The following is a 27,770-nucleotide window of genomic DNA, read 5'->3' as shown; positions in this document are numbered from 1 at the left end:
GAATTGCTCTAGATTCAAATGGGCAGAATGCTGACCAATTAGCATGCCCTGTATCGTTCCTTTAAAAGCGCCCAACGGGAACGTGAACTGCACACAATTCAGTCCTGGCGACAACACTTAGTCTCACAGAGGATCCCACCTAGTGTGTTTGTGATGCACATGTGAGGTGTTTCAAGACTGTTCTGGTCATATAAAACCAACAAAAATCCGCATTCGTTCGGAACCTTCCAGTCTTAAGTGTCATCACAGCAGTATATTGAAGCAAAATTAGACAATGAGCCACATGAGTCTCAGATAATCAACACATTAGACAGAGGTAGATTTTAAAAAGTATCTTCAAAGAAGGAAGTGAGGCAGAGATTTGAAGACATGGAGAAATAGTTTGTATGCTGCATGGAAGAAGTCATGTGTGAGGCATTGATGTTGCAATTAACTGCAGTGCAGAGTGTGTGAGGAGAAGGTAATTGTAAGAAAGTGAAAGAGAGGAATACATAACATAAGAACATAAGAACTAGGAGCAGGAGTAGGCCATTTGGCCCCTCGAGCCTCCCTCGCCATTCAATAAGATAATTTTGTGGACTAAGCTGCACTTACCCTCCCGCTCACTGTAACTTTTTATTCCTTTACTGTTCAAAAATCTACCTATCTTTGCCTTAAAAACATTTAACGGGGTATTCTCAACTGCTTCACTGGGCAGAGAATTCCAGATTCACGACCTTTGGGTGAAGATATTCCTCCTCAACTCAGTCCTAAATCTGCTCCGCTTTATTTTGAGTCTATGCCCCCTAGTTCTAGTTTCACGCACTAGTGGAAACACCCTCCCTGCTTCTATCCTATCTAGTTCCTTCATCATTTTATATGTTTCTATAAGAGCCCCCTCATTCTTCTAAATTCCGATGAGTATAGTCCCAGTCTACTTAGTCTCTCCTCATAAACTCATCCTTTCAACTCCGGAGTCAATCTTGTGAATCTCCTCTGCACACTCTCCAGTGCCAGTACATCCTTTCTCAAGTATGGAGACCAAAACTGTCTCCAGGCATGGCCTCAACAGCACCCTATGCAGCTGGAACATCACCTCCCTGCTTTTAAATTCCATCCCTCTATCAAGGAAGGGATTACTTGCTGCAACTGCAAACCAACTTTTTGCAATTCATGCATTAAGGACACCCAGGTTCCTCTGCACAGGAACATGCTGCAATTTTTTAACATTTAAATAATAGTCCATTCTGCTGTTATTCCCACCAAAATGGATGACCTCACATTTATCAACATTGAACGCCATCTGCCAGACCCTTGCCCACTCACTTAAACTATCTATATCCCTCTGCAGACTTTCAGTACCCACTGCACACTTGGCTCGACCACTCATTTTAGTGTCATCTGCACACTTTGACACATTACACTTGGCCCCAAACTCCAGATCATTTTGTAAATTGTGAACAATTGCTGACCCAACACTGATCCCTGAGGCACACCACTAGCCACTGATCGCCAACCCAAAAAACACTCATTTATCCACATTCTTTGCTTTCTATCAGTTAACCAATCCTCTATCCATGCTAATACATTGCCCATAATGCATGCACCTTTATCTTATGCAGCAGCCTTCTGTGCAGCACCTTGTCGAATGCCTTCTGGAAATCCAGATACACCACATCCATCAGTTCTCCATTGTCCACTGTGCTTGTAATGTCCTCAAAGAATTCGACTAAATTAGTCAAACATGACTTGCTTTTCATGAACCCATGCTGCATCTGCCTAATGGAACAATTTCTATCCAGATGTCTCGCTATTTCTTCTTTAACGATAGATTCAAGTATTTTCCCCACTACAGAGGTGGGGCCTATAGTTACTTGCCTTTTGTCTCTCTCCTTTTTTAAACAGTGACATCACATTTGCTGTTTTCCAATCTGCTGGAACCGCCTTAGTGTCCAGCAGATTTTGGTAAATTATCACAAGCGCATTTGCTATTTTCCCCCATCTCTTTTAGTAACCTGGAATGCATTCCATCAGGGCCAGGAGACCTATCTACCTTTAGTCCCATTAGCTTGCTCAAAACTACCTCCTCAGTGATAATGCTCGTTTCTAGGTCCTCACCTGCCATAGCCTCCTTGCCAACAGTTTATGGCATGTGATTGGTGTCTTCCACTGCGAAGTCCGACGCAAAATACCTATTCAATGCCTCAGCCATTTCCTCATTTCCCATTATTAAATCCCCCTTCTCATCCTCTAAAGGAACAATGTTTACCTTAGCTACTCTTTTTCGTTTTGTATATTTGTCGAAGCCTTTGCTATCTGTTTTTATATTTTGAGCTAGTTTACTCTAATAATGTATCTTACTTTTCTTTATAGATTATTTTGTGGCTTTCTGTCGCCCTTTAAAGATTTCCCAATCCTCCAGTTTCCCACTAATCTTGCCCACTTTCTTTTCTTTCAATTTGATACACTCCTTTATTTCCTTAGATATCCATGGTTGATTATCCTTTTTTTCTACAGTCAGTCCTTTTCGCTGACATATACCTTTTCTGAGCACTGTGAAAAATCTCTTTGAAAGTCATCCACTGTTCCGCAATTGTCGCACCACAAAGTCTTTGCTCCCAATCTACCCTAGCCAATTCCTCCCTCATCCATTGTAGTCTCCTTTGTTTAAGCACAAGACACTGGTATTGGATTTTACCTTCTCACACTCCATCTGTATTTTAAATTCAATCACATTACGATCGCTCCTTCCGAAAAGATCCCTAACTAATTTATTATTCCTGTCTCATTACACAGGACCAGATCTAAGACAGCTTGATCCCTCGTAGGTTCCATTACATACTGTTTGAGAAAACTATCGTGGATACATTCTATGAACTCCTCCTCAAGGCTACCCTGACCTACCTGGTTTGACCAATCAACATGTAGGTTAAAATCCCCCATGAAAATTGCTGTACCATTTTTACATACATCAGTTATTTCTTTGTTTATTGACTGTCCCACTGTGATATTATTATTTGGTGGCCTGTAGACTATGCTGTCAGTGACCTTTTCTCCTTACTATTTCTAATTTCCACCCAAATGGATTCAACCTTTTTCTCTACTTTCTCTCAGTACCGCCCTGATGTCATCCTTAAATATCAGTGTTACACCAAATCCATTACTTTCCTGCCTGTCCTTCCGAATAATCTCATACCCTTAGATTTTTAACTCCCAGTCATGACCATCCTGCAACCATGCCTCTGTAATAGCCACTAAATCATAGTCATTTGCGATGATTTGTGCTGTCAACTCATTTATCTTGTTTTGAATGCTCCTAGCATTCAGGTAAAGTGCCTTTATGCTAGTTTTAATACCTTCTTTTTGAATCTTGGAACACCTCCATTCAGGCACTTTACCTAAATGCTCGTAGCATTCAAAACAAGATAACATCTCATGAGTTCTTCTTCCCTTTATCTTTTTTCATAACTTTCGATGTAGTTGAACCCACCTTCCCATGTGCTAACCTGCTGTTAAAGTGTGAAGAGATGTGACATATCACAGAATTGTTGCGGTGCAGGAGGAGGCCATTTGGCCCATCATGTCTGCACTGGCTCTTCAAACAAGCACAATGGCTTTTAATGCCATTCCCCTGCATTTTCCCCATATCCCTGTGCATTGATTCTATTCAAGTAATCATCTTATGTCCTCTTGAATGCTTTGGTTGAATCTGCCTCCATCACACTTCCAGGCAGTACATTCCAGACCCGAACCACTCATGTGGAAAGCTTTTTCTAAAATTGCATTTGCTTCTTTTGCAAATCACTTTAAATTTGTGTCCTCTTGTTCTTAATCCTTTTATGAGTGGGAACCGTTTCTCCCTACTTACTCTGTCCAAACCCCTCTTGATTTTGAACATCTCTATCAAATCTCCTCTTAACCTTCTTCTCTTCAAGGAGAACAGTGATAACTTCTTGAATCTACCCTCATAACAATCTATCCTCATAATGAGGTGAGAGATAGTTCTCACTTTACTAACTCTTGAGGAGATTTAACTTTTTTCTGCATTATAACCATATATTCTGAACTAAATTAAGCTGTTGTCATTTCCCTCCTCTTGCTGCTGGCTTTGAAGGTGTTGCCTTTCCAACCTCTTGGGGTGTGATCTTCCTCATACTATGTCCAAGAACCCTTTCTGTACCTCTTCTCTTGTCATTTTATCCCTTTAAGAGTATTTCCCTATTGCAACCAGCCAGATTGCACCTCCCCTTCAGAGGTGTTGGCTATCTTTAATTCGCATCAGTTAAGTTTGATTTTCCAAATAGTCATGCAGCCAGTAAAGCATCATGACAGCATCAGTTTTATGTGGTGTCTACATGCCCATTTTTAAGCAAAATCAAATTTTTAGGCTACTGGTTTGTTAAATGACTATTTGTGATAACAATGCACAAAACATCACAAGATCTACAGAAGGTGAGTTCAAAAATATTGAAAACATACCTGAAAGGGAGTCAGAAGGTTTCGCTGCCAAATTTCCAACATTCTGAGCAGGTTCCATTTCTAAAAGATATTATACATATTTACCCATACATATGCAAGGCGTATATAAGTACAAAACATGTAAACTTTATAAGTGACTATTAGTTACTGAATGTCTAGAAGATAATGCAACTAAGTGATTGGAATGACTTGATAAGCTATAAGAGAAACTATAATAATTACCGTCAAACCATCTCAAACTATTTAATACATTTTGTTAAAGTTTCAATAAAACAGAAAAGTTAAAATGAAAACTGTAATTATTGTTTGTCTAATGAGAAACCAAAGTGATGCAGATGGTGGAGCAGTAAGAATGAGATAACTATAAAGGGGCAGATCACTTTAAAAACAACAACTTCCATGTTGGGATTGTGAGCTTGTGAAGAATGGAAGCTTGTTAAGCAGTAAGCAAACACAAATCAGTAGATGACAGAACTTGGAGGCTGCAATGGGAAGTAAAACAGTTGAAAGATTTAGTGACCTTTTGAAAAATTAAAAAGACATTAACCTGAAATTCAATTTCACACTTCCGTCGATTTTAACTCATGGTGGGAAGCCAACTGAAGCAAACAGAATTCCTGTTGGTGTCCCAGCAGATTTTAACTACCAGCCATCATTTGAATACCGCCAGGCAGAGGCACCCATTTCTGGCTGAAAGCGGCAGCAGTTCTTTTGGGAAACGAAGATTTGGTAGCCCAAAATATGCTTGCTGAAATCAGGAAAATGAAGTTAAAAGATCAATATTTCTACTGACTTCCCCAATTCCAAACTGCATTACCGCAGTAACATTACTCGGTACCAATTTTACGAGTCTTTTCACCCTGTAATTGTGAACTTCCAAAGTCAGAATCAAAATGGGCTCATGGATGATGTGCACAATGGCATCGTATTTTCATCAACCCCAACCCATGTGTTAACCCATAGTGCTTCTCTTAAGTAATTTCTTGCCTCCTGCACCACTCCTATGAAGTGCCTCCCAGTGGCTGCAGCTTGGGTGGTAGAAGGTTGCTTTTACTTAAATGAAGACCGTTGAGATGCTCACAGTTGGCAACTGACTCAAGTGCCTTTCTAGAACAGTGATGAATATTAGTTGGGGAATTGGCAGATATACTGTCATCCTCAGACAGGCTGCTCCTGTTGTACAACTTTTGATTCCATGTGGCTGTGACGCATCATTTGCACTGATCTGCGGAGAAGGTTTTTCATGGGTCGTGATCCGTGGATGTGTCCACAGCACGACAGAGCAGTATTAATGTTATAGAACTCCAGGGCCTCTGGTGAAGAGCCTGCAAAGAAGAAACTTAATTTGGAAAAAAGCTGTAAAAACATGATTTATTGAGGTATGGTTTTGTTAATTGTGCCAATGCAAACCAGAATGCAAAGCCTATGTGTATTATATGCTGGGAAGTACTGACGGATGAGAGTTTAAAACCTTCAAAACTGCAAAGACATCTGAAGACTAAGCATTGGGGAGCTGAAGAACAAACCTCTTGATTTTCTTTTCACAGGATGCAGCGAGAACTGAAATCATCAGCTGAAGTACTTGGCAGGAGTGTAACACTGAAGGACAAAGCACAATTAGCCCCTTACATGGTAGATTACTGTGTATCTAAATAAAAAATGGACCACACTGTAGCAGAGAAATTAATTCTCCTTTGCAGCATTAGACATGGCTCACAAGGTCCTAGTTAAGATGTCAGTTGAGAAACTGAAATGCATCCCATTTAGTGATAATACACTGGTTCGCCAAATTTGTGATATTGCTGAGAATTTAGAGGTACAGCTTTGTTCTCTTTCAAGTGAGCACAGGAGTTCTCAATATAACTGGGTTAAAGTACAGTTGTTTCAGATTATGCAACCTTGTTAATTTACATTTGGATGTTTGGCGCAATACATTTTTGAGGATTTGCTGTGCTGCTTGACGTTACCAACCAGCACGACTGGCACACAAATGTTTGAAATGTTGAATAGTTACATAGTTAGAAAGTGCAAACTCGACTCGGTTCATTGCAGAGGAATCACAAGTGAGGGGCAGCCAACATTACTGGGTAAAACAGCAAAGTTATAACAAGGATGAAGGGGGAGGGCGACATGTGGGATTAAGGAGACAACTGGTCAGGTATATGTTTGGAATCATTGCTTTATTCATCGTGAGACCATAAGACATAGAAGCATAATTGGCCACTCAGCCCATCAAGTCTGCTCTGCCATTCAATCATGGCTGGTATTTTTCTCATCCCCATTCTCCTGCCTTCTCCCCATAACCCCTGATTCCCTTACTAATCAAGAAGCTATCTAACTCTGTCTTAAAGATTTGGCCTCCACAGCCTTCTGCGGCAAAGAGTTCCACAGATTCACCACGCTCTGGCTGAAAAAATTCCTCTGAGATTGTGTCCTCTGGTTCTAGTTTTTCCTACAAGTGGAAACATCCTCTCCACGTCCACTCTATCCAGACCTCGCAGTATCCTGTAAGTTTCAATAAGATCCCCCCTCATCCTTCAAAACTCCAACGACTACAGACCCAGAGTCCTCAACCATTCCTCATACGACAAGCTCTTCATTCAGGGATCATTCTTGGGAACCTCCTTTGGGCCCTTAGCATCGATAGGAATTCCATCTGATCTCGAAGTGGTGTTGAAAGGAATTGTGAAATTTGTGAATTTAATTAAAGCAGCATACTCAATACCAAGCTCTTTGAGGCCCTGTGTTCCAATATGGGGGCGAAGCACACACATTTATTGTTCCACATAGGTATGTTGGTTGTCAAGAGGTCGGGTGCTTGGCAGAGTTTACAACTGATGTATGAAATCCCCACTTTCCTTCTTGAGAAATCGTCCCTTCTGGCTGATTGGTTTGGTAATGAAAGTTGGGTGCTAACTATGTCTTACCTTGCAGACATCTTTTCAATTCTAAATAAACTGAACCTCAAATTTCAAAGAAAGGATGTTGATTGCTTTCGGCAAAGTGAAGAAATAGATGTGTTCCAAAAGTAATTTCAAGTTTGGCAAGTGTGAGTACACAACCAAAACTACTATATGTTTCCTATACTGCTAGGGCACATCAAAGAAAACAATGTCAGAAAGGAAACTGTCGATAGACTAACAAGCCTTATTCATTCACATTGGCTGCGCTGATCAACAGTTTCTGTGCCCTCATTCCCGAGGAGATACAGATACAGAAAAATACAGCACAGAACAGGCCCTTCGGCCCACGATGTTGCGCCGAACCTTTGTCCTAGATTAATCATAGATTATCATTGAATTTACAGTGCAGAAGGAGGCCATTCGGCCCATTGAGTCTGCACCGGCTCTTGGAAAGAGCACCCTACCCAAGGTCAACACCTTCACCCAACACTAAGGGCAATTTTGGACACTAAGGGCAATTTATCATGGCCAATCCACCTAACCTGCACATCTTTGTACTGTGGGAGGAAACCGGAGCACCCGGAGGAAACCCACGCACACACGGGGAGGATGTGCAGACTCCGCACAGACAGTGACCCAAGCCGGAATCGAACCTGGGACCCTGGAGCTGTGAAGCGATTGTGCTATCCACAATGCTACCGTGCTGCCCTTAAGAACAAATAAATCACCACTATATCATTTTACCGTAATCCATGTACCTATCCAATAGCTGCTTGAAGGTCCCTAATGTTTCCAACTCAACTACTTCCACAGGCAGTGCATTCCATGCCCCCACTACTCTCTGGGTAAAGAACCTACCTCTGACATCCCCCCTATATCTTCCACCATTCACCTTAAATTTATGTCCCGTTGTAATGGTTTGTTCCACCCGGGGAAAAAGTCCCTGACTGTCTACTCTATCTATTCCCCTGATCATCTTATAAACCTCTATCAAGTCACCCCTCATCCTTCTCCGTTCTAATGAGAAAAGGCCTAGCAACCTCAACCTTTCCTCGTAAGACCTACTCTCCATTCCAGGCAACATCCTGGTAAATCTCCTTTGCTCCTTTTCCAAAGCTTCCACATCCTTCCTAAAATGAGGTGACCAGAACTGTACACAGTACTCCAAATGTGGCCTTGCCAAAGTTTTGTACAGCTGCATCATCACCTCACGGCTCTTAAATTCAATCCCTCTGTTAATGAACGCTAGCACACCATAGGCCTTCTTCACAGCTCTATCCACTTGAGTGGCAACTTTCAAAGATGTATGAACATAGACCCCAAGATCTCTCTGCTCTTCCACATTGCCAAGAACTCTACCGTTAACCCTGTATTCCGCATTCATATTTGTCCTTCCAAAATGGACAACCTCACACTTTTCAGGGTTAAACTCCATCTGCCACTTCTCAGCCCAGCTCTGCATCCTATCTATGTCTCTTTGCAGCCGACAACAGCCCTCCTCACTATCCACAACTCCACCAATCTTCGTATCGTCTGCAAATTTACTGACCCACCCTTCAACTCCCTCATCCAAGTCATTAATGAAAATCACAAACAGCAGAGGACCCAGAACTGATCCCTGCGGTACGCCACTGGTAACTGGGATCCAGGCTGAATATTTGCCATCCACCACCACTCTCTGACTTCTATCGGTTAGCCAGTTCGTTATCCAACTGGCCAAATTCCCCACTATCCCATGCCTCCTTACTTTCTGCAGAAGCCTACCATGGGGAACCTTATCAAATGCCTTACTAAAATCCATGTACACTACATCCACTGCTTTACCTTCATCCACATGCTTGGTCACCTCCTCAAAGAATTCAAAAGACTTGTATGGCAAGACCTACCCCTCACAAATCCGTGCTGACTATCCCTAATCAAGCAGTGTCTTTCCAGATGCTCAGAAATCCTATCCTTCAGTACCCTTTCCATTACTTTGCCTACCACCGAAGTAAGACTAACTGGCCTGTAATTCCCAGGGTTATCCATATTCCCTTTTTTGAACGACATTCGCCACTCTCCAATCCCCTGGAACCAACACTATTGACAGTGAGGATGAAACGATCATTGCCAACGGCTCTGCAATTTAATCTCTTGCTTCCCATAGAATCCTTGGATATATCCCGTCAGGCCCGGGGGACTTGTCTATCCTCAAGTTTTCAAAATGCCCAACACATCTTCCTTCCTAACAAGTATTTCCTCGAGCTTACCAGTCTCCTTCACACTGTCCTCTCCAACAATATGGCCCCTCTCATTTGTAAATACAGAAGAAAAGTACTCGTTCAAGACCTCTCCTATCTCTTCAGACTCAATACACAATCTCCCGCTACTGTCCTTGATCGGACCTACCCTCGCTCTAGCCATTCTCATATTTCTCACATATGTGTAAAAGGCCTTGGGGTTTTCCTTGATCCTACCCACCAAAATTGTTCTCTTAGCTCTCCTAATCCCTTTCTTCAGTTCCCTCCTGGCTATCTTGTATCCCTCCAACGTCCTGTCTGAACCTTGTTTCCTCAGCCTTCCATAAGTTTCCTTTTTCCTCTTAACAAGGCATTCAACCTCTCTTGTCAACCATGGTTCCCTCACTCGACCATCACTTCCCTGCCTGACAGGGACATACATATCAAGGACACGTAGTACCTGTTCCTTGAACAAGTTCCACATTTCACATGTGTCCTTCCCTGACAGCCTATGTTCCCAACTTATGCACTTCAATTCTTGTCTGACAACATCGTATTTACCCTTCCCCTAATTGTAAACCTTGCCCTGTTGCACGCACCTATCCCTCTCCATTACTAAAGTGAAAGTCACAGAATTGTGGTCACTATCTCCAAAATGCTCCTCCACTAACAAATCTATCACTTGCCCTGGTTCAATTCCAGGTTTCAGAAGTTTTCAGAAGTTTCAGATTTTGAAAGAGAAAAATCCCTTTGAGTTTGAAACCCCAGAGTCCAAATGAGGAAACTGAACTGCTGCACCTAATCTGTGACTGTACATTAAAACATGGCACAGGTCCATGTGGTTGTCAGAATTCTGGAGTAGCAACTCCCAGGAGTATCCAATGCTGAGTAAAACAAGCATTCTGTGGCTATTGCCCTTCACAACAACCTACATATGTGGTGTTGGATTTTATGTTCTCACAAAGATGAAGACAACACAAAGGAACTGGCTGAACTCTGCATCTGGTATGGGGGGGGTTTAAACTAATGCAGCAGGGGCATGGGAACCTGGATTGTAGTTTTAGGGTAAGGGAGAATGAGAGTATAGAGGTCAGGAGCACAGATTTGACGTCGCAGGAGGGGGCCAGTGTTCAGGTAGGTGGTTTGAAGTGTATCTACTTCAATGCCAGGAGTATACGAAATAAGGTAGGGGAACTGGCAGCATGGGTTGGTACCTGGGACTTTGATGTTGTGGCCATTTCGGAGACATGGATAGAGCAGGGACGGGAAGGGATGTTGCAGATTCCGGGGTTTAGGTGTTTTAGTAAGCTCAGAGAAGGAGGCAAAAGAGGGGGAGATGTGGCGCTGCTAGTCAAGAGCAGTATTACGGTGGCGGAGAGGATGCTAGATGGGGACTCATCTTCCGAGGTAGTATGGGCTGAGGTTAGAAACATGAAAGGAGAGGTCACCCTGTTGGGAGTCTTCTATAGGCCTCCAAAAGTTCTAGGGATGTAGAGGAAAGGATGGCGAGGATGATCCTGGATAAGAGCGAAAGTAACAGGGTAGTTATTATGGGAGACTTTAACTTTCCAAATATTGACTGGAAAAGATATAGTTTGAGTACATTAGATGGGTCGTTTTTTGTACAGTGTATGCAGGAGGGTTTCCTGGCACAATATGTTGACAGGCCACCAAGAGGCGAGGCCACGTTGGATTTGGTTTGGGTAATGAACCAGGAGGTTTGGAGGTAGGAGAGCACTTTGGGGACAGTGACCACAATTCGGTGACGTTTACGTTAATGATGGAAAGGGATAAGTATACACCGCAGGGCAAGAGTTATAGCTGGGGGAAGGGCAATTATGATGCCATTAGACGTGACTTGGGGGGGATAAGGTGGAGAAGTAGGCTGCAAGTGTTGGGCACACTGGATAAGTGGAGCTTGTTCAAGGATCAGCTACTGCGTGTTCTTGATAAGTATGTACCGGTCAGGCAGGGAGGAAGGCGTCGAGCGAGGGAACCGTGGTTTACCAAAGAAGTGGAATCTCTTGTTAAGAGGAAGAAGGAGGCCTATGTGAAGATGAGGCGTGAAGTTTCAGTTGGGGCGATGGATAGTTACAAGGTAGCGAGGAAGGATCTAAAGAGAGAGCTAAGACGAGCAAGGAGGGGACATGAGAAGTATTTGGCAGGTAGGATCAAGGAAAACCCAAAAGCTTTCTATAGGTATGTCAGGAATAAGCGAATGACTAGGGAAAGAGTAGGACCAGTCAAGGACAGGGATGGGAAGTTGTGTGTGGAGTCTGAAGAGATAGGCGAGATACTAAATGAATATTTTTCGTCAGTATTCACTCAGGAAAAAGATAATATTGTGGAGGAGAATGCTGAGACCCAGGCTAATAGAATAGATGGCATTGAGGTACGTAGGGAAGAGGTGTTGGCAATTCTGGACAGGCTGAAAATAGATAAGTCCCCGGGTCCTGATCGGATTTATCCTAGGATTCTCTGGGAGGCCAGGGAAGAGATTGCTGGACCTTTGGCTTTGATTTTTATGTCATCATTGGCTACAGGAATAGTGCCAGAGGACTGGAGGATAGCAAATGTGGTCCCTTTGTTCAAAAAGGGGAGCAGAGACAACCCCGGCAACTATAGACCGGTGAGCCTCGCGTCTGTAGTGGGTAAAGTCTTGGAGGGGATTATAAGAGACAAGATTTATAATCATCTAGATAGGAATAATATGATCAGGGATAGTCAGCATGGCTTTATGAAGGGTAGGTCATGCCTCACAAACCTTATCGAGTTCTTTGAGAAGGTGACTGAACAGGTAGACGAGGGTAGAGCAGTTGATGTGGTGTATATGGATTTCAGCAAAGTGTTTGATAAGGTTCCCCACGGTAGGCTATTGCAGAAAATACGGAGGCTGGGGATTGAGGGTGATTTAGAGATGTGGATCAGAAATTGGCTAGCTGAAAGAAGACAGAGGGTGGTGGTTGATGGGAAATGTTCAAAATGGAGTTCAGTTACAAGTGGAGTACCACAAGGATCTGTTCTGGGGCCGTTGCTGTTTGTCATTTTTATCAATGACCTAGAGGAAGGCGCAGAAGGGTGGGTGAGTAAATTTGCAGACAATACTAAAGTCGGTGGTGTTGTCGATAGTGTGGAAGGATGTAGCAGGTTACAGAGGGATATAGATAAGCTGCAGAGCTGGGCTGAGAGGTGGCAAATGGAGTTTAATGTAGAGAAGTGTGAGGTGATTCACTTTGGAAGGAATAACAGGAATGCGGAATATTTGGCTAATGGTAAAGTTCTTGGAAGTGTGGATGAGCAGAGGGATCTAGGTGTCCGTGTACATAGATCCCTGAAAGTTGCCACCCAGGTTGATAGGGTTGTGAAGAAGGCCTATGGAGTGTTGGCCTTTATTGGTAGAGGGACTGAGTTCCGGAGTCAGGAGGTCATGTTGCAGCTGTACAGAACTCTGGTACGGCCGCATTTGGAATATTGCCTACAGTTCTGGTCACCGCATTATAGGAAGGACGTGGAGGCTTTGGAGCGGGTACAGAGGAGATTTACCAGGATGTTGCCTGGTATGGAGGGAAAATCTTATGAGGAAAGGCTGATGGACTTGAGGTTGTTTTCGTTGGACAGAAGAAGGTTAAGAGGAGACTTAATAGAGGCATACAAAATGATCAGGGGGTTAGATAGGGTGGACAGTGAGAGCCTTCTCCCGCGGATGGAAATGGCTGGCACGAGGGGACATAGCTTTAAACTGAGGCGTAATAGATATAGGACAGAGGTCAGAGGTAGGTTCTTTACGCAAAGAGTAGTGAGGCCGTGGAATGCCCTACCTGCTACAGTAGTGAACTCGCCAACATTGAGGGCATTTAAAAGTTTATTGGATAAACATATGGATGATAATGGCATAGTGTAGGTTAGATGGCTTTGGTTTCGGTGCAACATCGTGGGCCAAAGGGCCTGTACTACGCTGTATCGTTCTATGTTCTATGTATGTGCATTAACTTCTTCTCCTGTGAACCTGATTGGAGTGAAATTGTGAGGACCAAGCAGGCTCACCTGTCACATTAAAGGTAAGGAAAGATGGTATGGGTCGCGAAGGTCAGCCGACATGGGTCGCAAAGCATGGTCCTGAAGGTCGGCCAGTTGACAAAAGTGGGCCTTGGGGAAAAAAGTTTGAAAAACAGAGAAAGCAGACTATCAGAGATGTGTGATTGAAGACCCTATTGACACATTCACCATCTTTTCAAGGTCATCATGACGGTGAAGCTCAAAGCTTGTATGAGTTTTGAGCAAGAGCTAAGGACACAGACTGTGTGTAGGTGTGTGTGTCGAACTGCAGTATCCATAGGGGTGACTTTATACTCCATAGTTGATGTCTTTAGATATAATTATATTTAAGCTGCTCCACAGCTGACAATAGCATATCAACTCCTATGCAGGAGCTTCTCATAGCTCATACAATTGCAGGAGTGTTACAGTTTCTTCTGAAGACAAATCAAAGGTCAAAAAATTCAATTCTGAGTGAAATTGGGCATGGTAAGCAAGAGGCAGTCTGCAGACAAAACAGAATCAGTTCAAATTCATGCAGGCAGTGCACACATATTATTATTTATTTATGTGGGCAGCAAGTACTACCCATGCTGTATATTTACTCTGTGTCACTTGGAGGAGGGAGCAAGGTGGGGGGTTTGGGGAGAGGGAATGCTAAAGAGAGGGTGTTTCTTAAAGGTGGCAATTACATCCCTTTGCTTCCTCATCAGATGCCTGAAAGACTTCTTGTTCTCTGTTGAGGAAAGTGATGTCCCTCCTCTGTTGGCCATTTAAGCAAGGCCACCACCGCAGAGACGCAATGCAAAGATTTGACTGGAATTGTTAAGGTAATGACCTGTCCATAAGAAATTCTGTGTCAATTTGGTTGAGCGAAGGGTGCAGCAGATGCAGGACATGGAAGTAAACACCCTAGGACCCGCCCCCTCCCGGCGAGCACCCTCGCCCCCAAAGACCGATACCCCGCCCTGGAGCGAACACCATGGAGGCCCGGCCCATTGGTCAAAGACCAAAGTCATCCCGACAGGATACCTCCTCGGAGTCTACAAAGGGAGAGCCAGGACGTTGAAGGGCATGTGGTCATAGGGCCCGGAGGGAATGGAAACTGCAGGTCAGCCAGGGATCCCAGCACTGTCTACGTTAGAAACTTTGTTGACGACACCCAGTGGATCCCCGGGACCATAGTCACTGAACAGAACTGGTATCATATCGACTACCAGCACAAGGTCGAACCATGCGTAAGCACCTTGATCACATGAGCGGCATGGTAGCAGTGGTTCGCACTGTTGCTTCATAGCACTTGGGTCACTGTCTGTGTGGAGTCTGCATGTTCTCCCCATGTCTGCGTGGGTTTCATCCAGGTGCTCCGGTTTCCCCCCACAAGTCCCAAAAGACGTGCTTGTTAGGTGAATTGGACATTCTGAATTCTCCCTCTGTGTACCGGAACAGGCGCCGGAGTGTGGCGACTCGGTGATTTCCACAGTAACTTAATTGCGTGTTAATGTAAGCCTACTTGTGACAAGTGTCATGTGAGAGTACCTTTAAGAAATGCGTGTTTAAGAAATGTACCTTTAAGAAATGGGTATTGACTTCCGGTGGCGGCTATGAGGGAGTAGATCACACATTTGGTGGCTCCCGTTTTGGTCGGACTTTTGGACCTTTTCCCCTGACATTTTTGCGCTTTTGAGCGCGGAACTGGAAAGCAATAGTACTCAGGCACAGGACCCATACAGAATTGTATTGACCTAAGAAGCCGGAGGGACCGTAAACAGCAGAAGAAGTGGTCGAGTAAGGGCACAGTGGAGGCTGTGAGAGAGACCAGCATGGCTGGTGTTCAGAGCAAGGTGCCGACAGCCCAGCCCACAATGGAGCAGATGCTGCAGGCTATGCAGGAGGGCTTTTTGGCTCTGAAGCGTGACAACTTGGAGCCGCTTCAGAAGTCGATTGATCAGATGGGAAAACGGCTGGATGATCAGGCTGAGAAGCTCCAGCAGTTGGAGAAGTCAGTGGAGGAGCAGGCTGACTTTCAAACGGTGACGGATGTGGAGATTCGGAGGCTGCGAGACCAGGAAAAAGTGCTTCTGGAAAGGCTGGAGGACCTGGACAACAGATCTCGCCAGCAGAACGTGAGAATCGTGGGCCTCCCGGAGGGGACAGAGAGGCTAGACACTGCCTCATATGTCGAGGGTATGTTTCACAAGTTGTCGGGGAACGAGGTGTTCCCGCGCCCGCCGGTGGTGGACAGGGCACACAGAGTGCAAGTGAGGCAGCCGCAGCAAGGGGGTCCCCCACGAGCAATGGTGGTACGCTTTCACAGGTACCTGGACAAGGAACGGGTGCTGCAATGACCAAAGAGCACACAAAGTTGTGTTTGGGACAATACCACCCTGCGTGTGTACCAAGATTTGAGTGCGGAGGTGGCCAGGAGGAGCGGAGGCTACAAGCAGGTGAAGGAGATACTGTATAAAAACAAGGTGAAATTCGGGCTGCTTTTTCTGGCGCGACTGTGGGTTACGTATAAGGGTCAGCACCACTATTTTGAGGAACCCGAAGAGGCGATGGACTTTGTTAAGAAGCAAGGGCTGGCCCTGAGCTGAGGACGTTTGGACTCATGTTAGAGCTTTTAAGTATATGTGGTGTCTCTCCTGCTTTGGGATGTATCTTTTTTTTTGATTGTTTTTGCGTAGTTTACCTGAATGGTTCCTGTTTGGGCTCTTTGCTTAGCTGGAGTTTGGCTGGGGGAAATTAATAAAGTAAACAGTTAAAAGGGTTGGGTTAAAATGGATGCTTCAGGGGAACTTTGTGCTATCGTTTCCTGTGTCTGTATGGGAAGGACTGAAGAGTGCCTGTTATTTCTTATCTCTTTTTTTTCTTGTTAACTTGAATTGTGCTATTGTGGGGGTTGTTTATGACTTGTATAGAGTGTTTGCTTAAGTAGGGCTGATCTGGGGAAAAGGTGTGGTGGGGTTGGGGGAGGGGTGACTGGGAACAATGGGTGGGAGCCCCAGGCTAGCTGAGTGCAGCTAGTCAACGGGAGCCAAGGTGGGGGGTGTCCATATAGTTAGATTAGAGCAGGCGTTAGGTGATAGGATGGTGTTGCTGGGGGGGGGATCTGCGGGTTCTGAAGGTGGACATAGTCTTGTTGCAGGAGACGCACCTGAAAGTGGCAGACCAGGTTAGGTTAAGGAAGAGCTGGGTCAGTCAGGTCTTTCATTCGGGGCTGGATTCTAAGACGAGGGGGGTTGCCATCCTGATTAATAAAAGGGTATAATTTGAGACGGAGGGCACAGTCGTGGATGTGGGTGGCAGGTTCGTTATGGTGAGGGGTAAGCTCGAAGGGGTGAGAGTAGTCCTGGTCAGTGTGTATGCCCCTAATTGGGACGATGTGGATTTTATTAGGAGGATGCTAGGGAAGATCCCCAACTTGGACTCGCGTAAATTGATCATGGGCGGGGACCTTAATACAGTTCTGGACCCGAGCCTGGACCGATCATGCTCAAGAACGGGCAGGTTGCCAGCGATGGCAAAGGAACTGAGAGGGTTCATGGAGCAAATGGGGGAGCAGATCCGTGGAGATTTAGCCGGCCGACGGCGAGGGAGTTCTCGTACTACTCCGACGTCCACAAGGTGTAATCCTGAATTGACTACTTTGTTGTTAGTAGGGACCTGCTTGCCGGAATGGTGGGGGCAGAATATTCTGGCAATTGCCATGTCGGACCATGCTCCGCACTGGGTAGACCTGCAGTTTTGTAAGGACAGCTTTCAGCGCCCACCATGGAGGCTGGAAGTTGGATTACTCGCGAACGAGGCGGTGTGGGAGAGGCTGAGGAAATGCATGCAGAATTACCTGCAGGTGAACGATACTGGAGAAGTCTCGGCAGCAGTGCTCTGGGAGGCACTGAAGGCAGTGGTGAGAGGGGAGCTGATTTCAATCCGGGTGTACAGGGACAGAACAGATAGGGCAGAGACGGACCAACTGATTAAGGAAATTCTATGGACGGACAGGAATTACACGGAATCCCCGAGGCCAGAGTTACTCAGGAAACGACAGAGGCTGCAGGCCGAATTTGGGGTGCTGACTACAGGCAAGGCTGTAGAGCAGCTTAGAAAGGTAAAAGGCGCGATTTATGAGCATGGTGAGAAGGCCAGTAGAATGCTTGCGCATCAACTGAGGAAGAGGGAAGCGGCTAGTGAAATAGGGAGGGTAGTGGATGGGGAAGGTAATCTAGTCGGTGATCCAGCAGGGCTGAGCAAGGTCTTTAGGGACTTTTATAGGAAGCTGTACACTTCGGAACCACCCGGGGACCGGGGGGGTGAGGCGATACCTGGACAGACTGACCTTCCCAAGAGTGGGGAGGGGGTTGGTGGACGGACTGGGGGCCCTGGTCAGGATCAAAGAGGTGTTGGGGGGCCTGAAGGTCATGCAGTTGGGTAAAGCCCTGGGGCCGGACGGGTATCCGGTGGAGTTTTACAAAACATTTGCCGGGATAGTGGGGCCGGTGCTGGGTCTTTAACGAGGCAAGAGACAGAGGGAGTTTACCCCCGACGATGTCGCGGGCCACCATCTCGCTCATTCTGAAACGGGATAAGGATCCGGAGGCCTGTGGGTCATACAGGCCGATCTCTTTGATCAACGTAGACTCCAAGTTACTGGCCAAGATTTTGGCGACCAGAATTGAGGACTGTGTACCGGATGTAATTGTGGAGGACCAAACCGGGTTTGTAAAGGGGAGGCAGCTGGTGGCCAACATAAGAAGGCTGCTCAATGTGATTATGATGGCCCCGGAGAGTAGGAAGGTAGAGATAGTGATAGCCATGGATGCTGAAAAGACTTTTGACCGGGTAGAGTGGGATTATCTGTGGGAGGTACTAGGACGGTTCGGGTTCGGGGCGGGATTCATCGACTGGGTTAGGCTATTGTATCAGGCCCCGGAGGCGAGTGTAAGGACGAGCAGGACGACATCGGACTACTTTAGACTGCACCTTGGGAAAAGACAGGGCTGCCCTCTTTCCCCACTGCTATTTGCGCTGGCCATAGAGCCGCTGGCAATTACACTGAGAGCTTCTAGGGGCTGGAAAAGGCTGGTCCGGGGGGGAGTGGAATATAGAGTCTCGTTATACGTGGATGATCTGCTGTTATATGTATCGGATCCAATGGTGGGGATAGACGGTATTATGGCAACCCTGAGGGAATTTGGCCAGTTCTCCGGGTACAAGCTGAACATGGCTAAGAGCGAGTTGTTTGTAATTCAGGTGAGGGGGAAGGAGAGTAGGCTGAAGGGGTTGCCGTTCAGGCTGGTGGGGGAGAGTTTCCGGTATTTGGGGATTCAGGTGTCACGGGACTGGGGCAGATTGCATAAGCTCAACCAGTCCCGACTGGTGGAAAGAGTGAGGGAGGAGGTCCGGATGTGGGATGTGCTCCTGCCGTCAATGGCGGGGAGGGTGCAGACTTTTAAGTTGACGATTCTCCCGCGGTTTTTGTTTGTTTTTCAGTGTCTCCCCATCTTTATCCCATGGTCCTTCTTTCAGAGGCTGAATAAAATTATTCTGGGATTTGTATGGGCAGGGAGTCCCCGCGGGTGAAGAGGATGATGCTTGAAAGGAACAGAGGAGAAGAGGGGCTGGCGTTGCCGAACTTCAGCAACTATTATTGGGCGGCCAACATAGCGATGATAAGGAAATGGATGGTGGGTGTGGGTTTGGTTTGGGAGCGGATGGAGGCTGCTTCGTGCAGGGGCACTAGCTTAACAGCCCTAGTCACGGCGCCTCTGCCGCTTCCGCTGGCACGGTACTCCACCAGCCCGATAGTGGTGGCGGCTCTTCATATCTGGGGCCAATGGAGGAGGCATGTAGGGGAGGTAAGAGCATCGGTGTGGACCTCAATCTGCGGCTACCACCGATTTGCCCCGGGGAACATGGAAGGGGGGTATCGACTGTGGAGGAGGGCGGGGATTGTGAGGATGAGGGATCTGCTCCTGGAGGGGAGCTTTCCGAGCGCTGGAGGAGAAGTTTGGGCTGGCGAGAGGGAACAATTTTAGATACTTGCAGGTGAGGAATTTTGTACGCAGACTGGTGACGTCCTTCCCACGTCTCCCGCCGAAGGGGAGGCACGACAGGGTAGTTTCTAGGGGAGAGGTGAGAGAGGTAAGTGTTTCAGACGTCTACAAGGAACTAATGGGAGCTGAGGATACGCAGACCGAGGACCTGAAGCTTAAGTGGGAGGAGGAGCTCGGGGGGAGCTGGAGGACGTTATTTGGGCTGAAGCCCTGAGCAGAGTAAACACGACCGCAACATGCACCAGGCTCAGCCTAATCCAGTTTAAGGTCGTGCACCAGGCCCACATGACGGTGGCCCGGATGAGCAGATTCTTCAGGCTGGAGGACAAGTGCGCTAGATGCGCCGGAGGGTTGGCTGACCATGTACACATGTTCTGGTTGTGCCCTAAATTCAGGGGGTATTGTCAGGGATTCGCAGATGTCATGTCCCGGGTATTGAAAATTGGGATGGTAATGAGCTCGGAGGTGGCAATCTTTGGGGTTTCGGAGGACCCGGGAGTCCAAGAAGAGAGAGAGGCCGGCGTTCTGGCCTTTGCTTCCCTGGTAGCCCGGCGACGAATACTGTTAGCATGGAGGGACTCAAAGCCCCCGAGGGCTGAGGTATGGCTATCGGACATGGCGAGCTTTCTTGGCCTAGAGAAAGTCAAGTTCGCCTTGAGAGGTTCGCTACTAGGGTTCGCCCGAGGGTGGCAGCCGTTTATTGACTTCTTCACAGAGGAGTAAGCGTCAGCGGGGGGGGGTGGGGGTGGGGGGGGGGGGGGGGGTGGGGGGGGGGGGGGGGGGGGCAAGGGTAGAGTAGAGTAGAATAGGGGGATATTGAGGCAGGTCCGTGCGTGAACAGAGCCGTGGTTTGCACTATGTTTAATTTGTAATTTGTGTCTTAACTTCTTTTTTATTTGTACTGTACAATGTCACTTTTTCTATATACCTAAAAATACCTCAATAAAATCGTTTGTTAAAAAAAAAGAAGAAATGGGTGTTTATCAGTGATGTCAGAGTGTGGGTGGAGCTGGGTTGTCTGTCAGCTTTTTACTTTCCTTTTTGGCTGTTTGCTGCAGGGTGTGTTTTAGTTTCATTTTCAGAGCTGGATAGTTGCAGTCACAGCCAGAAATGTATTAGTCTTTCTCTCTGTAATCTAAAGGCTGTAAATCGATCCTTTGGTGATTTAAAACTAATAACTGCTCACAGTAGTGGCTTTAACCTGATATGCTTCTGTTAAAAGTTTTTTTTCAAGTCTTATGGATGTTAAAAGGACAGCTTAAGGACTTCTGGTGGCGGCTATGAGGGAGTAAGTCGCACATTTGGTGGCTCTCGATCCGGTCGGGCTTTTGGGCCTTTTTCTCCGACTTTTTCGTACTTTTGAGGGCTGGATGTAAAGGCATAGGCACTCAGGCACTGACTCCAGATATAGGTGTATGGAATTAAGAAGCAGAAAGACTCACAAACAGTTGCAGAAGCGGGCAAACAAGGGCAGTGTAGAAGCTGCTGCTGAGGACAATATGGCCGATGTCCGGACCCCGGTGCAGGCAGCCCAGCCAACAACGGAGCATCTGCTGAAGGTCATCCAAGAGGGCTTCACCGCGCTGAAACGGGACAGTTTAGACCCGATCCAGAAATCAATCGAGCGCCTGGGGCACAGACTGGATGCCCAGGATTGGACGATCCAGAAGCTGGAGAAGGTGCTGGAGGAGCAGGAGGATCACAAAACGGTGGTGGAGGTGGAGATGGGGAGGCAGAAAGACCAACAAAAAAGGCTTCTGGAAAAGATGGAGGACCTGGAAAATAGATCCCGTTGGCAGAATTTGAGAATTGTTGGTCTCCCAGAGGGGGCTGAGGGAGAGGATGCCGCAGCGTATGTGGCAGACATGTTCCATAAGCTTTTGGGGGATGATGTCTTCCCTCGCCGGTAGTGGTGGACAGGGCACACAGAGCGCTGGCGAGGCAACCGCGAGCGCCCCCCCCCCCCCGAGCGATGATGGTCAGCTTCCACAGGTTCCTGGACAAGGAGCGGGTGCTACAGTGGGCCAAGCGCATGCGGAGCTGCAATTGGAACAATAGTGTCTTGCGCATCTACCAGGACCTGAGCGTGGAGGTGGCCAGAAGGAGGGCAGGCTACAGGCAAGTCAGAGATTCTGTTTAAGGAGCAGGTGAAGTTTGGGCTGCTACACCCGGCGTGCCTTTGGGCCACGCACGAGGGACGGCACCATTACTTTGAGGAGCCCGAGGACGCGATGGACTTCACCAAGAGAGAAGGGCTGGTGCCGAACTGAGGACTTTTGGACTTAAGTTAAAAAATTACTAAGCGATGTTTACACATTTTTCTTGTGTTGTGTTTTTTTTTCTTCTGTACTCGGGTTTTCGTTGGAAAAGAGGGAAGTTAAGGTATTTGCTGCTGGGGGCTTTTTGTGTTCTGATCGGGGTGGTTGGAAGAGCCTATTACTTATTTTGTATTATTTGATTTTGCACTAGTGTCGGGGTTTTCTTTGTTCCTTGTTTTTTTTTCATAGCAATTGCTCGAGGATGGCTGGTTTGGGGAAGTGGTGTCGATGGGCGGGGGGGGGGGGGGGGGTCAGAGGGAACAATAGGTGGGAGACTGTTGGCGCCGGAGTCGAGAGTCACCAGGCTAGCTGGGTGAGCTGGTCTACGGAAGCCAGGTGGGGGGGGGGGGTATATAGCTAGTTTATGGCAGGGGATTAGGCTACAGGGTGTTGTTGCTTGGCGGGGGAAGGGGGGTAGTTGATCTGCTGACGAGGGAGGGACTTGGGTTTGGTAGCATGGAGGAGGTCGGGTGGTGGCTGCCAGGAGGCGGGCCAAGGGTAGCGTGACACAGGGGCCAGGGGCGGCCCCACAAAAGGAGATGGCTGATCGGCGAGGGGGGGGGGCACGGTGCCCCTCAACCAGGCTGATCACCTGGAACGTTAGAGGCTTAAATGGGCCGGTAAAGAGGGCACGTGTGTTCGCACATCTGAGGGCGCTGAAGGTGGACGTAATAATGCTTCAGGAGACTCATCTGAAAGTAGCTGACCAGGTCAGGTAAGAAAGGGCTGGATTAGCCAGGTCTTCCACTCGGGGCTGGACACTAAAACCAGGGGGGTCGCGATTTTGGTTAACAAACAGGTGCAATCCGAGATGGGGAGCACAATCTGGGATGGGGAGGCAGATTTGTTATGGTGAGTGGCAAGCTCGAGGGGATGAGTTTTGATCAATGTATATGCCCCAAATTGGGACAATGTGGATTTTATTAAGTGACTGCTGGGAAAGATACCTGACCTGGACTCGCACAGGCTGATTATGGGGGGTGATTTTAACACAGTCCTTGACCCCGGCATAGGCCAGTCGTGTTCAAAAACGGGTAAGGTGCAGGCAATGGCAAAAGAACTGAGGGGGTTCATGGAGCAAATGGTGGGGGGGGGGGCTGATCCATGGAGGGCGAGTCGGCCGACAGGGAAGGAGTTTTCATTCTATTCACATGTTCATAAGGTGTATTCCCGAATTGATTTTTTCATCATGAGCAGGGATTTGCTGGCGGGGGTGACAGATGTAGAATATTCGGCGATCGCTATTCCAGACCATGCTCCACACTGGGTTGATCTGCAGGTCAGTAAGGAACGTTTTCAGCGCCCTCAATGGAGGCTAGAGGTCGGTCTGTTGGCGGACAAGGCGGTGTGTGAGAGGGTGAGGAAATGTATGCAAAACTACCTGCAGGTCAATGATACAGGGGAAGTCTCAGCTGCGGTGTTCTGGGAGGTGCTGAAGGCAGTGGTGAGAGGGGAGCTGATCTCGATTCATGCACATAGGGACAAGACGGACAGGGCAGAAACGGACCGACTGGTGAAGGAGATTTTACAGATAGACAGGAGATATGCGGAGACCCCGAGGGCAGAGCTATTAAGGGAACAACGAAGGCTACAGACTGAGTTTGGGGTGTTGTCCACAGATAAGGCTGTAGAGCAGCTTAGGAAGGCGAGTGGTGCGATCTATCAGCAAGAGGAGAAAGCCAATAGAATGCTGGCACAGCAACTGAGGAAGAGGGCGGTGGCCAGGGAAATAGGGAAGGTAGACGGGGGGGAAAACTTGGTAGGAAATCCGGCAGGACTGAACAAGGTGTTCAGGGACTTCTATAGTAAGCTTTACACCTCGGAACCCCTTGCGGGGCCGGAGGGGATGAGGTGCTTTCTGGATGGACTGACCTTCCCAAAAGTGGATAGGGGGTTGGTAGATGGGCTGGGGGCCCCGATTAGGACCGAAGAAATATTGGGGGGTTTGAGGACCATGCAATCGGGTAAAGCCCCGGGGCCGGATGGGTATCCGGTGGAGTTTTCTAAAAAGTTCTCTGAGATAGTGGGACCGGTGCTGGTTAGGGTTTTTAATGAGGCAAGAGACAGAAGAGTTTTACCCCCGCGATGTGACAGGCCACCATCTCCCTGATATTAAAACGGGACAAAGACCCGGAGACATGTGGGTCCTATAGGCCGATCTCTCTGCTCAATGTAGATGCAAAAATACTGGCCAAGCTTTTGGCTGCTGGGATTGAGGACTGTGTGCCAGACTTTATTATGGAAGATCAAACCAGGTTCATCAAGGGCAGGCAGTTGGTGGCCAACCTAAGACTGCTGAATGTGATCATGATACCTCCGGAGAGTAGGGAGGTAGAGGTAGTTGTGGCAATGGATGCCGAGAAGGCTTTCGACCGGGTTGAGTGGGCCTATTTATGGGAGGTGCTGGGACGATTTGGGTTTGGGGAGGGCTTTATCGACTGGGTCAGGCTGTTGTACCAGGCTCCGGAGGCTAGTGTAAGGACAAATAGGATGACGTCTGACTATTTTAGACTGTACCGAGGGACAAGGCGGGGTGCCCCCTCTCCCCACTGCTGTTTGCGCTAGGAATAGAGCCGCTGGCAATTGCCCTGAGAGCTTCTAGAGGTAGAAGGGGCTGGTACTGGGGGGGGGGGCACAGAGTTTCGTTGTACGCCAATGACCTGCTCTTCTACACCACGGATCCAGTGGCTGGGATGGATGAATTCATGGGAATCCTGAGGGAATTTGGCCGGTTCTCGGGTATAAACTGAACATGGCAAAAGGTGAGTTGTTTGTAGTCCAGGCGAGGGGCCAGGAGGGTCGGCTGAGGGGGCTGCCGTTTAGGTTAGAAAAGGACAGTTTTAGATACTTAGGGTTACAGGTGGCGCGGAACTGGGGCCGGTTGCACAAGCTGAACTTATCTCGGTTGTTGGAGCAAATGAGGGTCGAGTTCCGGAGGTGGGATGCGCTGCCACTGACACTAGCGGGGAGAGTGCAGAAGGTTAAAATGACAATCCTCCCGAGATTCCTGTTCATATTCTAGTGTCTCCCCATTTTTATTCCGCGGTCCTTTTTTAAGAAGGTCAATAAAATGATTATGGGATTTGTGTGGGCGGGTAAGTCCCCGCAGGTGAGGAGATTGAAGCTCGAGAGGAACCAAGGGGAAGGGGGGCTGGCGCTGCCAAACTTTAGTAATTACTACTGGGCGGCCAACATAGCTATGATAAGGAAGTGGATGGTGGGTGCGGGGTCGGTTTTGGGGCGGATGGAGGCCGCTTTGTGCAGGGGCACCAGTCTGGCAGTCCTGGTTACGGCACCCCTGCCGCTCCCGCTGGCATGGTACTCCACCAGCCCTATAATGGTGGTGACTTTGCGGATCTGGGGCCAATGGAGAAGGCATGTGGGGGAAGTGAGAGCATCAGTTTGGTCCCTAATTTGCAACAATCACCAGTTTGCCCCGGGGAATATGGACGGTGGGTTCCGAACATGGCGTAGGGCTGGGATTGAGAGGATGGGGGACCTGTTTCTGGAAGGGTGCTTCCCGAGCATGAGGGCGCTAGAGGAGAAATTTGGGCTGGCGAGAGGGAATAATTTTAGGTACTTGCAGGTGCGGGACTTCCTACGCAGGCAGATTCCATCCTTCCCACGCCTGCCACTTAGGGGGATCCAGGACAGTGTCCACTGGATGGGTGGGGGAGGGGAGGGTCTCAGATATAAACAAACAACTTATGGGGGCAGAGGAGACGCAGACCGAGGAGCTGAAGCTTAAATGGGAAGAGGAGCTCGGAGGTGAGATAGAAGAGGGCTTATGGGCGGAGGCGTTGAGCAGGGTTAACGCAACCGCAACATGCGCTAGGCTCAGCCTGATTCAATTCAAGGTCGTCCACCGGGCCCACATGACAGTGGCCCGGATGAGTAAATTCTTTGGACTGGAGGACAGGTGCGCCAGATGTGCAGGAGACCAGCAAACCATGTCCACATGTTCTGGGCATGTTCAAAATTCAGGGGGTTCTTGCAGGGATTTGTGGACGTTATGTCCCGGGTACTGAAAACAAGGGTGGTGATGAGTCCAGAGGTGGCAATTTTGGGGGTTTTGGAGGACCCGGGAGTCCAGGAGGAGAGAGAGGTTGACGTTTTGGCTTTTGCTTCCCTGGTAGCCTGGCGACGAATTCTGCTGGCATGGAGGGACTCAAAGCCCCCGAAGTTGGAGGCTTGGCTATCGGATATGGCAAGTGCTCTCGGTCTGGAGAAAATTAAGTTCGCTCTGAGAGGGTCACTGACAGGGTTTGCCCGGAGGTGGCAACCATTTATGGACTTTTTCGCGGAAAATTAATCGTCAGCGGGGGGGAGCGGGAGGAGGGCTTAGGGCAACGTAGATTAGGGGGGGTAGTTAGGCGGGTCCTTGTCGGAGGGGAGCTGGTTTTTGCACTATGTTGATTGTTCTTTGCACACTGTTTTGTATTGTTGTGTACTATGCCAAAATGCCTCAATAAAATTGTTTATCAAAAAAAAGGACAGCTTAAGGATTACTTAGTGTTGTATTCTTTGGGGGTTGTATTTGAATTAATGGTTGCTAAGATGTTCACTGTTTGTTTTAAAAAGGTTAACTTGAGTTCATAGAATAAACATTGTTTTGCTTTAAAAAATACTTTTAGATTTCTGCTGTACCTCACCTGTAGAGTGGGCCGTGTGCGCCCCATACCACAATGCATTAAAAGTTGTGGATCAGGTGAACTCCATGATACACTTTGGGGTTCTCTAAACCCTGGCCCATAACACAAGAATAAAGATTATTATTACATTAGGTCCAAATGGTCAATTCTTCATACAGTTCAAGAGAGGAAAGTTCTTCTCAAATCAAATCTGATGCCTGAAGAGACCAGGGCATTGCCCAAGGGGGTCCTGATGCCGACATGAGTGAGGTTGACGATACAGATTCAGATATGGAAACGCAGGGGTTGGAGGTCTCCGATGTGGAGCAGACAGTGCAGCAGCCTCTGACAGTGCATGCACCATGACGTTCATGTCAGAAATGACATTTGCCGTCCAGTTATACACCGCCCGACCCAGCACCGCATGTCATACAAGCACCGCCGGACGCTAAGAGAATCTGGTGCCCTCCTACTCTGCAGTCGTTGGAGCAATCTTCGGATCTTGGCGGGGGGGGTAGGGATGTTATGACCCGCACGACCAGTTATATCAATATTGTCCCTACAAGAGCAGGTCAGAGGCTTTGAATTCTGCAGCAAGTAACATACTCTCTGTGTCTCTAAAGTGTGTCCACCATCTATAAACTACAAACCAGGAATGTAATGTAATGCTCTCTGCTTCCCTGGAGGTGTATGACTCCAACAACCCCAAGAAGCTTGACACCATCTAGGATGAAGCAACCTGCTTCATCGGCAACCCATCCTTAAACATTCACTCAGTCAGTAACACACAGTCGCAGATGTGTGAACCATATACAAGGTGTACTGCAGCATCTTCGACAGCACATTCTAAACCCATGATCTTTACCACCTAGAGGGACAAGGGCCAACACATGGGTGAACCACTATCTGCAAGTTCCCCTCCAAGCCACCTTGACTTGGAAATTTGTACGGTTCCTTCAGTGTCGCTGAATCAAAATGCTGGAACCCCCTTCTGGAATCAAATCTACAGCCATAGGATCACCTGTCTGTTCCTCTAACTAACAAATCCCTTTGCTCTTCCTTTTTTCATCCTCCCCTCCTTAAATCTAAGCCACCTACGATGCCACAAACTGGTTCTAACTGCACTCCTCTTCAGAACCAACAGCCTCAC

The 27,770-nt window shown here is 47.6% G+C and overlaps 1 long non-coding RNA gene across 1 annotated transcript in view; it reads right to left on the bottom strand.

The window, feature by feature from the left end:
• Positions 1-4,458: 4,458 nt before the first annotated feature.
• LOC140429387 (uncharacterized) overlaps positions 4,459-27,770 on the bottom strand; it is an 86,454-nt gene continuing 63,142 nt past the window's right edge. The window contains exon 3 of the long non-coding RNA XR_011949072.1: positions 4,459-4,518. This is a non-coding gene — a long non-coding RNA (uncharacterized lncRNA). The remainder of the gene's footprint in view (positions 4,519-27,770) is intronic.

This window comes from Scyliorhinus torazame, chromosome 1 (genome assembly GCF_047496885.1).
Source record: "Scyliorhinus torazame isolate Kashiwa2021f chromosome 1, sScyTor2.1, whole genome shotgun sequence".
Lineage (NCBI taxonomy): Eukaryota > Metazoa > Chordata > Chondrichthyes > Carcharhiniformes > Scyliorhinidae > Scyliorhinus > Scyliorhinus torazame.
Note: the sequence above shows the minus strand (reverse complement) of the source record. Positions and strands in the feature narration are given on the sequence as shown.